Genomic DNA, 12584 nt, shown 5'->3' with positions numbered 1-12584 from the left:
TATCCATGTAATGATAGGGCTTCAAAGCTCACATAGAGACATGGCTACCCATGTGTTAGACTGTTAAATTTCCATGCAATGATTGGGCTTCCTCCAGTTCTTATTCTTTTAGGTATATTCTCCTTGCTTCGTGGTCTATTCTTCTTGCTCAGTGAGGACTATTGTACCGAGGGTTCTGATTCCTAGCATCTTTTATGCCAGCTGAAGGTGTAAAGCTTCAGGCTTTCAGGGTTCCATTTTTTCTAGCAACTATGAGGCCACCAACACAAACATGCATCGAGGGTGGGCCCCACAGTCGTTGCTCCAACAATGGAGAGGATAGATGATCTCTTTGGTGAGACCGCAGAAAATACTTCATATCAATAGTGAAATAGGTCAGTAACAAGGATTAGGGAATCACATCATCACTTGCATGGTCACGTATAGTTAGTTATAGGATGAATTTTGAATGCCATGTAGCAACTATTTAGATAGTTGTGCATTGTAGGGAAAAACAAAAGGGATGAATACCCATTACTCAATAAAATTTGATTTACATCACAAGAACTACATGAGGAGTATGGCCTAAGTCTTGAGGGGAAGGTTGATTGGGACTTGATTCATGTTGATCTCCATGACAAACAATGGCTCATAGTGTTCAAGCTACAGCATTAAAAGAATGCCAATATATACCTAAACCATCTACAGCTTGAATTTTTGGAGGACTGCTAAGACTGCTCTTCCACAACGTTTATCAGGATCCCCCATTGTATGGGGAGATCACATAAAATTTTGCTAGGTGCTACACGTTTGAGAGGTGTAATGCTACAAAAGAAGACCCTCCTATGCATAAGATTGCATGGGCAAAGTTTGGGGTGGCCATGCTAGACATGTGCAAAAGCAAGCTTAGAGGGCTAGGAAATAAAGACAATTGGAGAAGAAAGACGGCCTATTTCATGGTGGCTTGCATGGGTCCAACAAAAAGACCAAGTGTACACAGGGTGCAAGCAACATGTGCATTGAAGAGGATTACGTTTTCAAGTTAGGACCTTCTGAACTAGATTAATTTTTTTGTTTGCAAGGTGTTGTTGAGAGGATTTTGACAAGCTGCATGGAGAAGTTGAGCAGGTTACACGAGCTGAGGGCATCTCTCTAGCAAAAGGAGAGCTTGTTGAGGTTTGAGGGCTCCAATGCCATGGCTAAGAGAATTAAGGACAACATTACCATGTTTGAGCAACGCCTGAAGGAGCTACATTGGCAAGGTCCACCCAATGCTTAAGAGCTAAAAGAAGTGGAGGCCAATCTGAATGCATGGAGTGTGTGCTCTATCAACTTGGAATCACTAAGGATTTGTAGCTTCTTGCCCAAGAGGAGGTGGAAGCTCAACATGTATTTTTTCCTAATCTTTTGGCATTATTTTCTTTTGGTAGCTACTACGCTCTATTGGCCTAGTGTTGTATTTATTTTGGTGCCTTTTGAAAATTTTCGATCATTTTAGAACATTTTGGTATTTTTTGTACATTTTTCTTAAGAGATAGGTATGTGAACCCAGTGTATCCAAGGGTGGATAATAGTAGGTGAGTGTGAATGGACTAGAGGGTAGGGGAAACCCTAATCCTAGCCTTCAAGAGGCTATTTAAACAATTCTAAGGGTCACTCTCAAAGTGTGTGAGAGTACCCAAGTTGTACATGTGAGCAACTTACTAAGCAAGATTTTGTTCTTACACTTTGAGCTCTCTTCTCCCTCTTAAGCACACTTTCTATTACTGCCACTCTAATATTCTAACATGGTATCAGAGCTATCTCTAATCCAGCAAGCTTCTTCCAACTCTATCTCACACTAAGTGCATATGAGTGTTTCATTTCTTCATCGTACTTCTTAATCTCCATTGCTATCTACCATACCCACCTTTAATGGAGGACCTAGGGAGAGCAAAACGGATAATATCAAGCCCTAGTTTCTTCTATAGACCTCTTCCTTTGCTCAAGGTACAGCAACATGGCATGACAAAGCATGACAATATGATCGCAGGAGGCCGATATTGATGAAATTAATGAATCTTGCATAGTTTTCATAGCAAGGGAGGTAACCTGTAAATACTCTCCCTAGTGAGCCCCATTGAAGGAACTTTCATAGGGCATTTGTAGACCCCCAAGTGGGCTATCTCCATCTTAGAGGGTTTTCTAAAATTTCATCTCTATTGCTCACAGAGAGCAAAACCCTATTGTGTATTTGCAACAACAACAAACATGCAGCCATAGCCAAAGCTTCAAAGCTTGGTCCTTTTTTAGTTTTATTCTCACAAAATCTTTAACAATGATTTTAATCACTGATTAATCCTCTATGTATTTCTTTGCATATTAGAAGACTCCAAGTTTAGAGCTTTTTAACCAAAGGTGATTCCTCAAGCCAATATGCAAGTGGTTTAATGTCAAAATGCTTCACCTATGATTGGCAATGAGTGCTTCTTAGCACTAATACTAAATTTGTTGGTTACTCTTGCTGGTTACTTTCAAAATTTGAAAGTTTTATGACCTTAACCATGTTCATTAAGTGCTCAAGTATCATCATCTCATTTTGACCATTGTAAATCTATGTGTTAGCTCTACTATATAGACCATTTTCATCATCTCTTATCTCATCTTGTTGAATATCAATCACATTTGTTGTAAACATCATTCATTTGCTTCTGCACTTTTTGGCCATTGTGTAAAGGATTAGATGGTGCCATTAATCAATAAAACCTTCCTATCATGGTCATGGCCTATGCCAATGTCAGACCTCAAATTCATAAGTTCGATGGAAAAGACTTTCATCCATGGCAGGTATTAGTGAAGTACAAAATGATGGAGCGGGGTTATTGGCCCTTCATGAAAGAGGCCAAAGTTATTGATCCATCCAACATTGCCAATGTAGAAGATGATGAAAGAGTCCAAGTCATAATCATACTTCATATGGATGAATCTTTGATTCATCACATTGACCAACTCTCCACTGCCAAGGAGAAATGGGATGAGCTTGAAAAGATTTATGGTACTAGAGGAAAGAACTCTAAATTTTTCCTCATCATTATTTTAGCCTAGAGTGTAAGCAAGGATCATATGAAGGGGCTCATGGCACAACTATCCTCATTTCAAGCTCCAATTCATGATGAAGTTGCCATTGCCATTCTCTTGAAAGTTGTAAAGAAAGTGTCCCCAATCCTTGCAACTACTCTTACAAATATTCCTAATCTAACCTTGAAAGCACCATCTAATCTTGTTTGGATGAGGAGAAAAGAAATCAGAAAGAAGGCAACACTAGTTATGCATCTACTTCAACAGGCCATGATCAACTCATGGTTCATATGGTTTCCACTAAATGCTCCTTTTGCAATAAAAAGGGACATATTGTAAGCAACCTTTGGAAAAAATATATTGACAAAATGAAGTGCAACAAATGTAAGAAGATAGGGCATATCACTATTAAATGTCCTACCACCCTTAAAATACTAGAAGAATTGGAGGCCAACTATGTCACCACAGCACTTGATGATCGACTCTTCTAAATCTATAAATCGTCTACCTATAAGTACTCTTGTAGCCTAATTTATAAAGGCATCCCATTTGGGGGGGGGGGGGGGTGCTGGGGGGGCGCATTAATATGTCTTGTAATCCAATGCCATTTTGGCATTGAGGGGGATGTTGAGAGATAGGCATATGAACCCACTATATCCAAGGGTGGATAAGGGTAGATAAGTGTGAATGGATTGGAGGGCAAGGGAAACCCTAATCCTAGCCATCCAAAGTCTATTTAAATAGGCCAAGGGTCACTCTCAAAGTGTGAGAGAGTACCCCAATTATACTTGTGAGCAACTTACTAAGCAAGGTTTTGTTCTTGTACTTTGATCTCTCTTCTCTCGCTTGTGCACACTTTCCCATGTTGCCACTTTGATAATCTAACAATTTTCATCAAAATAGTTTTGCGCATTTTGAAAAATTTTGGTATATTAGGCTTGGTATTAACCCTCATGTGCCTTAAATGTCGTATGGGTCACCACCAAGCAAGGGAGGCCCCTTACTATGATGGAGGGTACCCATATCACTTGATGGCAACTGCCATGTACATTGAATACCTTATGGGTCACTGTATTAGGGTGGAGGGCCCCTAGGGACATTGCTTGGTGATGACCCTAATGTACACCAATTATCATATGGGTCACCACCAAGCAAGGGAGGCCTCTCACTATGGTGGAGGATCCATCACTTTGTCACCACAAAGCAAGGGAGGCCCCTCATTGTGGTGCAAAGAGCCATCCAGCACTTGGTGGTAACTCTCAAGTGAACTTTTTTAAAGAACCCCCCATCACTTGGTGGAGGACTCCCATTTCTTGGTACTTTTTTAGTATTTTTTTTATAGTGTTTGATACTTTTTGATATTTTTGAATATTAAATATTCTTTGGTACTCCCATTGATTGGCGAAGGGTCCCCTATTGCTTAGGAAAGGACCCCCATGACTTGGTACTTTTTTAGTATTTTTAGTACTATTTGATACTTTTTTATATTTTTAAATATCAAATATTACTTGGTGCTCCCCATTGCTTAGTAGAGGATCCCCCTTTCCTTAGCAAAGGGCCTCCCATTGCTTTGGTGGTGACCCTTATGTGAACTTTTTCATAGGGCCCCCATCGCTTGGCAAAGGATCCCCATCGCTTGGTACTTTTCGATATTTTTAGTACTGTTTGGTCCTTTTTATTTTTGAATATCAAATATTGATTGGTATTCCATGGTACTATTTAGTACTTTTGCAAACTTTTATTGTAAACATTATAGTGCATTTTGCACCCAACTATTTGTGCATTTTGATACTTTTTGAAACATTTTGGTATATTATATGTATATTTTGGTACATTGTGATTTGTCTTTTGGTGCTTTTTAATGATATTGGTATAGTTTGGTACTCTTTACTAATGACATTTTCATGTTTGTCCTGCAACTGGAATGTGATTTTCTCATGGTTGAGAGTCAAGAGGCTCAAGCCCAAAGCACTTTTGCTAAAATATTGATTGCCCAATTGAAGGGAGACAGAAGGCTCGCATTGTTTCCTAGACCCCAATTTGTGGATGAAGGCAACACAATCCATGTTTTGGAGACTTGTGTTGCTTGTGCAGAGTCTTTAGACTCCACCTATGTGGTGGGTCCTTTCATTGTTGGCTGAAGACACTAGTACCACCCCTTGAGTTTTGTTGCCACTCTCATAACAAAATAACACGTGTGAAAGTTGGATGCAATCATTGAATCCCGAAAGTGGCCAAGAGTTGGAGTCACAAGGGATATATTTAGGAGAGTAAGTAACTATTTGCTCATTTTGTATGCCCACATACAAGAGAGGGAATCAAACACAACATTATCCTTTTGATCAAGTTTGTATAGTTAATACATATCTTGAAAGAACCATCTTTCTTCTTGACTAACAGGATGGGGGATACATAAGGAGAAGAACTTGGCTCAATGAACCCCATCTCAAGCAACTCCTTAACTTGGTTTGCAACTTCTTCGCATTCACGCTTTGAGAGCCTACAAGGTAGCTTGTTCATTATATTTGAATGGGGCTCCAAGTCAATGGGGCGATCCACCTGTCTATTAGGCGAGAGGGTTGTAAGAATTTGGAATAAATCCTTGTACTCATCTAAGAGATCTTTCAATGCTGAATTCTTAGGTAAAGTAGTGGAGTGATCTGTAACTTCTTTATTCAAATGTAATACAAATATTTGTGACTATTTCTTGAATTTCCTTTTGAGTTTCTTGGTTGTAATCAACTGAAATTTTGCATTATCATGAATTTCCTCGAAGCATATGTGTTGTCCATGTATAAAAAACTCAATGTAAAGATGAGAGAAATCCATGGCAATATTTCCCAAGTGCATCAACCAATCACAGCCAAAACAACATCAACGGGGCCCATATGAAGTGCAACCAAGTCCAAAAATGACACATAATTTTCAACCAAGCATAATGGTACTCTAGAGCATATTGAAGTGCTAATTTCCTCATCATCGTTTATTGTTTGCATGCTTAAGAGTTTTTGTAATTCAATGGGAAAGCATCTCAAATGATCCATAGATGATTTATTCACAAAATTGTGAGTGCTACCACTATCCACAAGAATAAAAACATGTATCCCATTTATGCTCCATTGTATTCATAGTGTGCTTGGACTCCTAGAGCCCGTCCATGAATCCATAGAAATAAAGCATATGGAATTGGCAACATGTGGGGGTATGGTAAAAGCATTTACACCTATGTCATGAGGCAAGCATCCATTTGGGTCAAACGGTAAGTCATCCAAGGGATCATATAATTGCTCTTGACATATATCCTCATCATAGTCCTCATGATCAACATGTACCATAGCATCCATATCCTCATTTTATTCATCCATATCTTCGTCATATGTACTATTGAGCTTAGCCCTTTGATAAGTACATTTTGATGCATGATCCCTGGTGTACTTTTTCCACATTGAAAACATGAGCCATTTTTCTTGTGCTCTCTTCTAAAGAGATCCATTGTGATAAATTTTTTGCCTCATTGGTTGCCTTGGGGTAAAGCATTCTTTGACCTATTATCAACATGTTTTGTGTTATTTTTTGCCCTAAAACTTGGCTACTATTTTGAGGCATTAAGTGGTGGGTAAGTGGGTATTTTTGGACTACTATACGGCATGTTACTCCCCCCATCAGCACCTCCTTGAGGGCTTTGTCTAGCTACAAATCTTTTCTATCCAAAATTGGGCCAAAATCCAATGCCTTTCTTGTATTTGTGTGCATGCCTTTCAACTAACTCTATTGCTTGGAAAAGTGTGGTGTGCTTTTGTGGCATCACATCAACAAATGAATTGGGCTCTAATCCATACATATGCAACTTGGTGTCATCACTAACACTTTTGACATACATTATCAAGTTAAATTTTTTATTTATGTAATCTCTCATGGATAAGCTACATTGCTCTAGTTGGTACCACCTCCTAACCAACCACTCTCCCTCAACTAGAGAGACAAACACTTGCACCATATGTAACTGGCAGTCCTCCCATCCATTAATAGCCTTATATTCACACTTTACATACTACCACCAAGTATGTGCAAAATCCTCGAGATGAAGTGTGGCAAAGTGTATCTTTTGTGTATCTGTCTCTGGGTAGATCGAAGTAGGACTCCAACTTAGCCGTCCACTCCTCTAGATCCAATGGAGACAAAGATTGGCCATTGTATTTGGTAAGAACTATCTTGTCCAAGATCTCCCAATCATAATCATTTGGCTATCCATTCAAGCCATATTGATTGTTGTAAGCATGATGTCCATTATATCCATAATGCCCATTGTATACATGTTGTCCATTGTGGCCATGCTACCCATTAAGTGCATGCTACCCATTGTGATCATGTTGTCCATGTGGCCATGTTTCCCATTATGTGCATGCTGCCCACGAGTCTTAAGCTACCCATTTTGGCCATTGTGAATCTAAAAGCGACTCAAAAGTGGGGCCTGACTTCTAATGTTGGGGTGCATAGGAAAAGCACTCATCATCGATTCTTCATTCCTATTGGACAATTCTAGCTACTTCAAAGCTACTAATAGGAAGGCCTCTACTTCCAATAATACCGGGGTGCAAGTTTGTATTGAGAGGTGGAGTGGGCTTCCTTGAATCGGGCTAAGAGTAACCATTGGGGGTTGGAGTAGGCTACCTCGATTCGGTCCTATCTCTACTTTCTTTTTCTTACAAATGTTTGGTGGCCATTTGAAAGACGAAAGTGGTGAGTCTATCAAAGATTTGTTGAGCTTGAGCTTGAGCAAGCATGGCTTGCTTGTTGGAGAGGACTATTTTCTCAATCAACAATCCCATCTTGGAAGGGCTACCCAAGCAGGCCATATCATCAATAAGCTTATCCAATTTCGATACCACTTCATTGTGCTTAGAGACCATGTCATTGTGTCTTAGTGCATGGCATATCTCATGTTGATATAGAGTTTGATTGAGGGTAATGTAGGCTCCCCATTCAGGTGATTCTTCCTTGCATTCATCCCCATGTGGTTCTTTGACTATAGGCTCTCTAGCATCAATAATCTCTCTCTATACATTACCTTGTTTTTTTGCCCTTGCCTTTGTTTCCTACCATTCTAGGTGCAATCCACTAGACCCACTATTAGTAAACTAAGTGTAACTTTTGGTAGGTAACTCCGATTTAGGTACTTGTTGATTCAAATTTCCCTCTCCAAGATGAGCTATTAAACTTTATGACAAAAAATGACTAGAAAATTTGGCAATGCAATCTCTATGGCTATCCTCGAGCAATATACACCCTGTCCACAGTGACCTTTGTGCACAAAAATTGCAATCTCTCCTAGACCGTAACTCTGATCGGGAAGATTTTTTATTCAAATTGAAGGGGATGGTGCCTCTTTGAGAGGAGCTATAGGATTCCTTTCCAAAATCAATACAAAATTTTTCGTAGCAAGATTTCTGTGACAAACCCGAGATTCCTACAACTAGTACATTACCTATCTTAGCCTAAATTCTCATTGTTTGAGTGGCTTACGAGCTGAAAAGCCTATGCATCATGGTACCCAACATACATGAATATTGAGTATGATCCCAAATCCATCCAAATATCAATTTACTTTACAAGTACTTTGTATGAATACCTCAATACCATACATCTACATTGATTACATACGTGCCAAAAGTGATACATAGATGCCTTTATCAATGCATGTGCCTCATATTTTGGTATCTTTCATTTGAAATGAATAAATCATTGAGTGTACATGCATCGACACACAAGTATCAAGCTCCAGATCACCGAGAGATAGGCAAAGTTTCCCCCTAAGCCGAGTGGTGCATCCCTTCAGGGTCTTAAGTGGTAAGGGAGGGGCATCTCTCTTTTGGTTTACCACCTAGCTTGGCATCAGCCTTTTTCCTCTATTGAAGTATATATGGCAAACATTTTTAATTAAGCAACCAGCATGAAATGCATTGATGAAAATTAAATTTTTGGCTTTTCATGAGATGTATGGAATGGAGAACTCAATGGATAGAAGAGGGATAACGTTGGCAGTCCGATGACTCAGTGGATATCAGCTTACCCTTTTACCACCAAAAAAAAGGTACTATCACTTGATCAACACAACAAGGTTAGGTAATCCATGGTTAGATATTTACAATGAAAATTCGAGATGATAGAGATGACAATGAATACATGGATGTATGGATTACTTAATGGAAATTTGAGCTTCTTCAATGCATGAGTGCAACTAGAGAGTGGTTCGATCTAATCTTTTGATTTCAATAAGAGAATAGAGCATAGTTAAGTGAATTAATGAGACTTAGATGAGATTGATTGATTTACCTCTTTAATGGAGCCCACGTTAAACCATAGCTTCATACATGATGACCAATCGCTCCTTGAAGCCCAATCCCTTGCAATGGAGAGTCACGAACACTTGGAGGTTGATGGAGCTTCAATAGAAGGGTCTTTAGCTCTCTTGAGTGCTGGTCCAGCAAGATTGGCTCTCTTGATGAAAATTTCCCAAATTCAGCCCCATGATGGCTTGTGATGCTCAAGAAGCTTCAATCCCTGTGAATCTTGGACATTATTGGTCAATGCTTGTTATAGATGGATCCTGGGCTAAGAATCCAAGGATTCTTGAAGAGTTTGAGAGCTTGGGCTAAGCTTCAATGGCTGTCCAAGTTGTAGAAGCTTAGTTGTCCAAGTTGTACAAAGTATAGTTTTGCCTTGGGTGAAAGAACCATCAAGGGGAGAAAGAGAGTGCATGCTAGAGGCTGTGGGGCAATAAGGACATCAATGTGAAATGTAATGTAAATCGCAGGCTATCTCCTAAGGCTCCTCTGGCTCAGATCAAGGCCAAGCTGGTTATCACCTTACTTCCCTTTGCATGTAGAGTGCTTGTGTAAGATCACAAGTCCTTTGTTGTTGAGGATGGGAATCAAGGGGAGGAGAGCAAGATTTCTTGAAGGGAAGCCATGGCAGCTTGGCAAGAGAAGAGAGGTCTTCTTTCAAAAAGTAAATGGGGTTTAAGCCTCCTTTGACTCTTGCAACTCCAAATTTGACCTAATACCTCTAAAATTTACATGGAATTAAAGGCGACACGCTACATTAGCACAATTGCCTCCAAATAGACTTCCATCTCTTGCCATAGCTCCCGTTTGTCCTTCAAAAAAGGCTACTAGCTTGTTTGAGTACTCATGTACCTGAATTAACTTCGGTTTTTACTGCTTGAAAGAAAATTAGATCTAAAAGAATGAAAAAGAAAATAGATCAAAGCACTGTGCTCTTGTACCAACTGTAATGAAGGAGATCTAGGAGAGGGGTGAGAGAAGGAAAAATATTACATACATGAGAGAAAGCGAAAAAAAGAGAGAGAAAGACTAGCAAAAGAGAAAGAAAGACGGAGAGAGAGAGAGAGAGAGAGAGAGAGAGAGAAGGAAAGCCATGAAAGCTAGAAGAAAAGTAAAGAAAGACTCGATTATTGATAGCAGATATCCTAGCTGAGTCTCTCAACATCTTAAATAACTCTGTCAGTATAACCAAGTATTCCCATGATAACCTCATGTACTACCCATCTATCCCACTCTTTTACAATCTCTGTCATCATAAGGTAAAGCTACACCCTCCAAGTTACACTTCAACAAGTTTACACATTGCATGCAAAGATGAAGATAACCACCAAGTAGAGACTACCAATTTAGTGCAATAAAGACCTTACAGACCATAACTACCACTTTTACTAAATCTCACCCACCATCATTTCCCTCGTGTAATCTAAGCTCACACATGGCATGTAAAGATGAAGAAGACAACCAAGTAGAAACTACCAATTTAATGCAATAAAGACCTTGGAGACCATAACTACCACTTTTACTAAATATCACCCACCATCACTTCCCTCGTGTATGCAATATAAAGATAAAGACAACCACCACCAAGTAGGAACTACCAATTTAATGCAATATAGACCTTAATGACCATAATTACCACTTTTACTAAATCTCACCCACGATCGTTTCCCTCGTGTAATCTAAGCTCACACATTGCATGCAAAGATAAAGAAAACAACCACCAAGTAGGAACTGCCAATTTAATGCAATAAAGACCTTAGAGACCATAACCACCACTTTTACTAAATCTCATCCACCATCATGTCCCTCGTGTAATCAATAGTGAAGTTTTATGAGGTACTTCATTAGTACGTGGTAAAGCCAACAAAGACATGTACTTATGATTTCATTATTTAACATTTACTAAACTTTGAAGCATCTTACTACTATATTATTTTAGCTATAGGTTCGGAAAGCCCTGAACCTTCAGAGGACTTCCTGAACCTACCCCCTTTTCCAAACCTCCATTTTTCAATCAAAACCCCTTCCCCTCCTCTCTTTCTCAAGTGCAATATCTCATTTTCTCTTCCCCTTTCCTTTTTTCATTAAAGCCTTCCCTTCTCTCCACCTTCCTTTTTCAAATTGAAACCCCTTCCCCTCTCTCTCACTTATAATCTTTCTCTTTCTTTTCCCCATCCCCTTTTTAATTAAATTCTTCCCCCCTCCCCCCTCTCTCTCTCATGTGTAGAGCCTAGGTTCTGTGTATGTGTGTGTGTGTGTGTGTGTAAACTTTTTAATGTAAAATTTTCTTTAATTCAACATTTTAAAAGATTTTTTTAATTTAAAGCTTTTCAAACATAATTTTTCACACATTTTGAGGAGAAGATAGAATAAAAGAAAGAGAGAAGAAGACGAAGAGAGAATGAGTAGAAAGAGAAAAGATAATAGTATTTTTTAATTTAACATTTTTCTTTTCCCCCTCCCCCCTCTCTCTCATGCGTAAGGCCTCTCTCTCTCTCTCTCTCTCTCTCTCTCTCTCTCTCTCTCTCTCTCTCTCTCATTAAACTTTTCTTTAATTAAAAATTTTAAAAGTTTTTTTAATTTAAATTTTTTCACATTTTGAGGAGATAGAATAAAAGAGAGAGAGAGAGAGAGAGAATAATAACAATAATAAGACGAAGAGAAAAAAGGGAGAAAAAGGAAAGAGAATATTCTTTTTTAATTAAACACTTTTCTTCTCCCCCTCCCCTCTCTCTCATGCGTAGGGCCTTTTTAATGTAAATGTTTTGTTTAATTAAAATAAGGAGAGAGAGAGAGAGAGAGAGAGAGAGAGAGAGAAAGAGAGAGCAAAAAAAAAAGAGAGGAATAAAGGAAGAGAAAAGGAACAAAGAAAAAGAGAATCAAAACTCTCTCTCTCTCTCTCTCTCTCTCTCTCTCTCTCTCTCAGTTAGATTAAAATTTTTAATTTAAATTTTTCTTTAATTAAACATTTTAAAAGCTTTTTTTTAATTTAAAAATTTTCGAACATAATTTTTCACACATTTTGAGAAGAAGATAGAATGAAAGAGAGAGAGAGAGAGAGAGAGAGAGAGAGAGATGATTTTTAAAAAAAGACGAGAGAAGGAAAAGAAAGGAAAGAGAATAGTCTTTTTTAATTAAACATTTTTCTCCCCCTCTCCCCTCTCATATGTAGGGTCTAGGTTCTCTCTCTCTCTCTCTCTCTCT

At 38.7% G+C, this 12584-nt stretch overlaps 1 pseudogene; it reads left to right on the top strand.

Moving 5' to 3' along the window:
• The first annotated feature begins 309 nt into the window (after positions 1-309).
• LOC148038771 (uncharacterized) lies at positions 310-1045 on the top strand (annotated as a pseudogene).
• Positions 1046-12584: the final 11539 nt, after the last annotated feature.

The sequence above is a fragment of the Lygodium microphyllum genome, chromosome 3, assembly GCF_053477565.2.
Source record: "Lygodium microphyllum isolate KBCC chromosome 3, Lygodium_microphyllum_v1.1.10, whole genome shotgun sequence".
In the NCBI taxonomy this organism is placed as follows: Eukaryota; Viridiplantae; Streptophyta; class Polypodiopsida; order Schizaeales; family Lygodiaceae; genus Lygodium; species Lygodium microphyllum.
The sequence above is the reverse complement of the archived record's forward strand: the minus strand, read 5'-3'. Positions and strand labels throughout refer to the sequence as shown.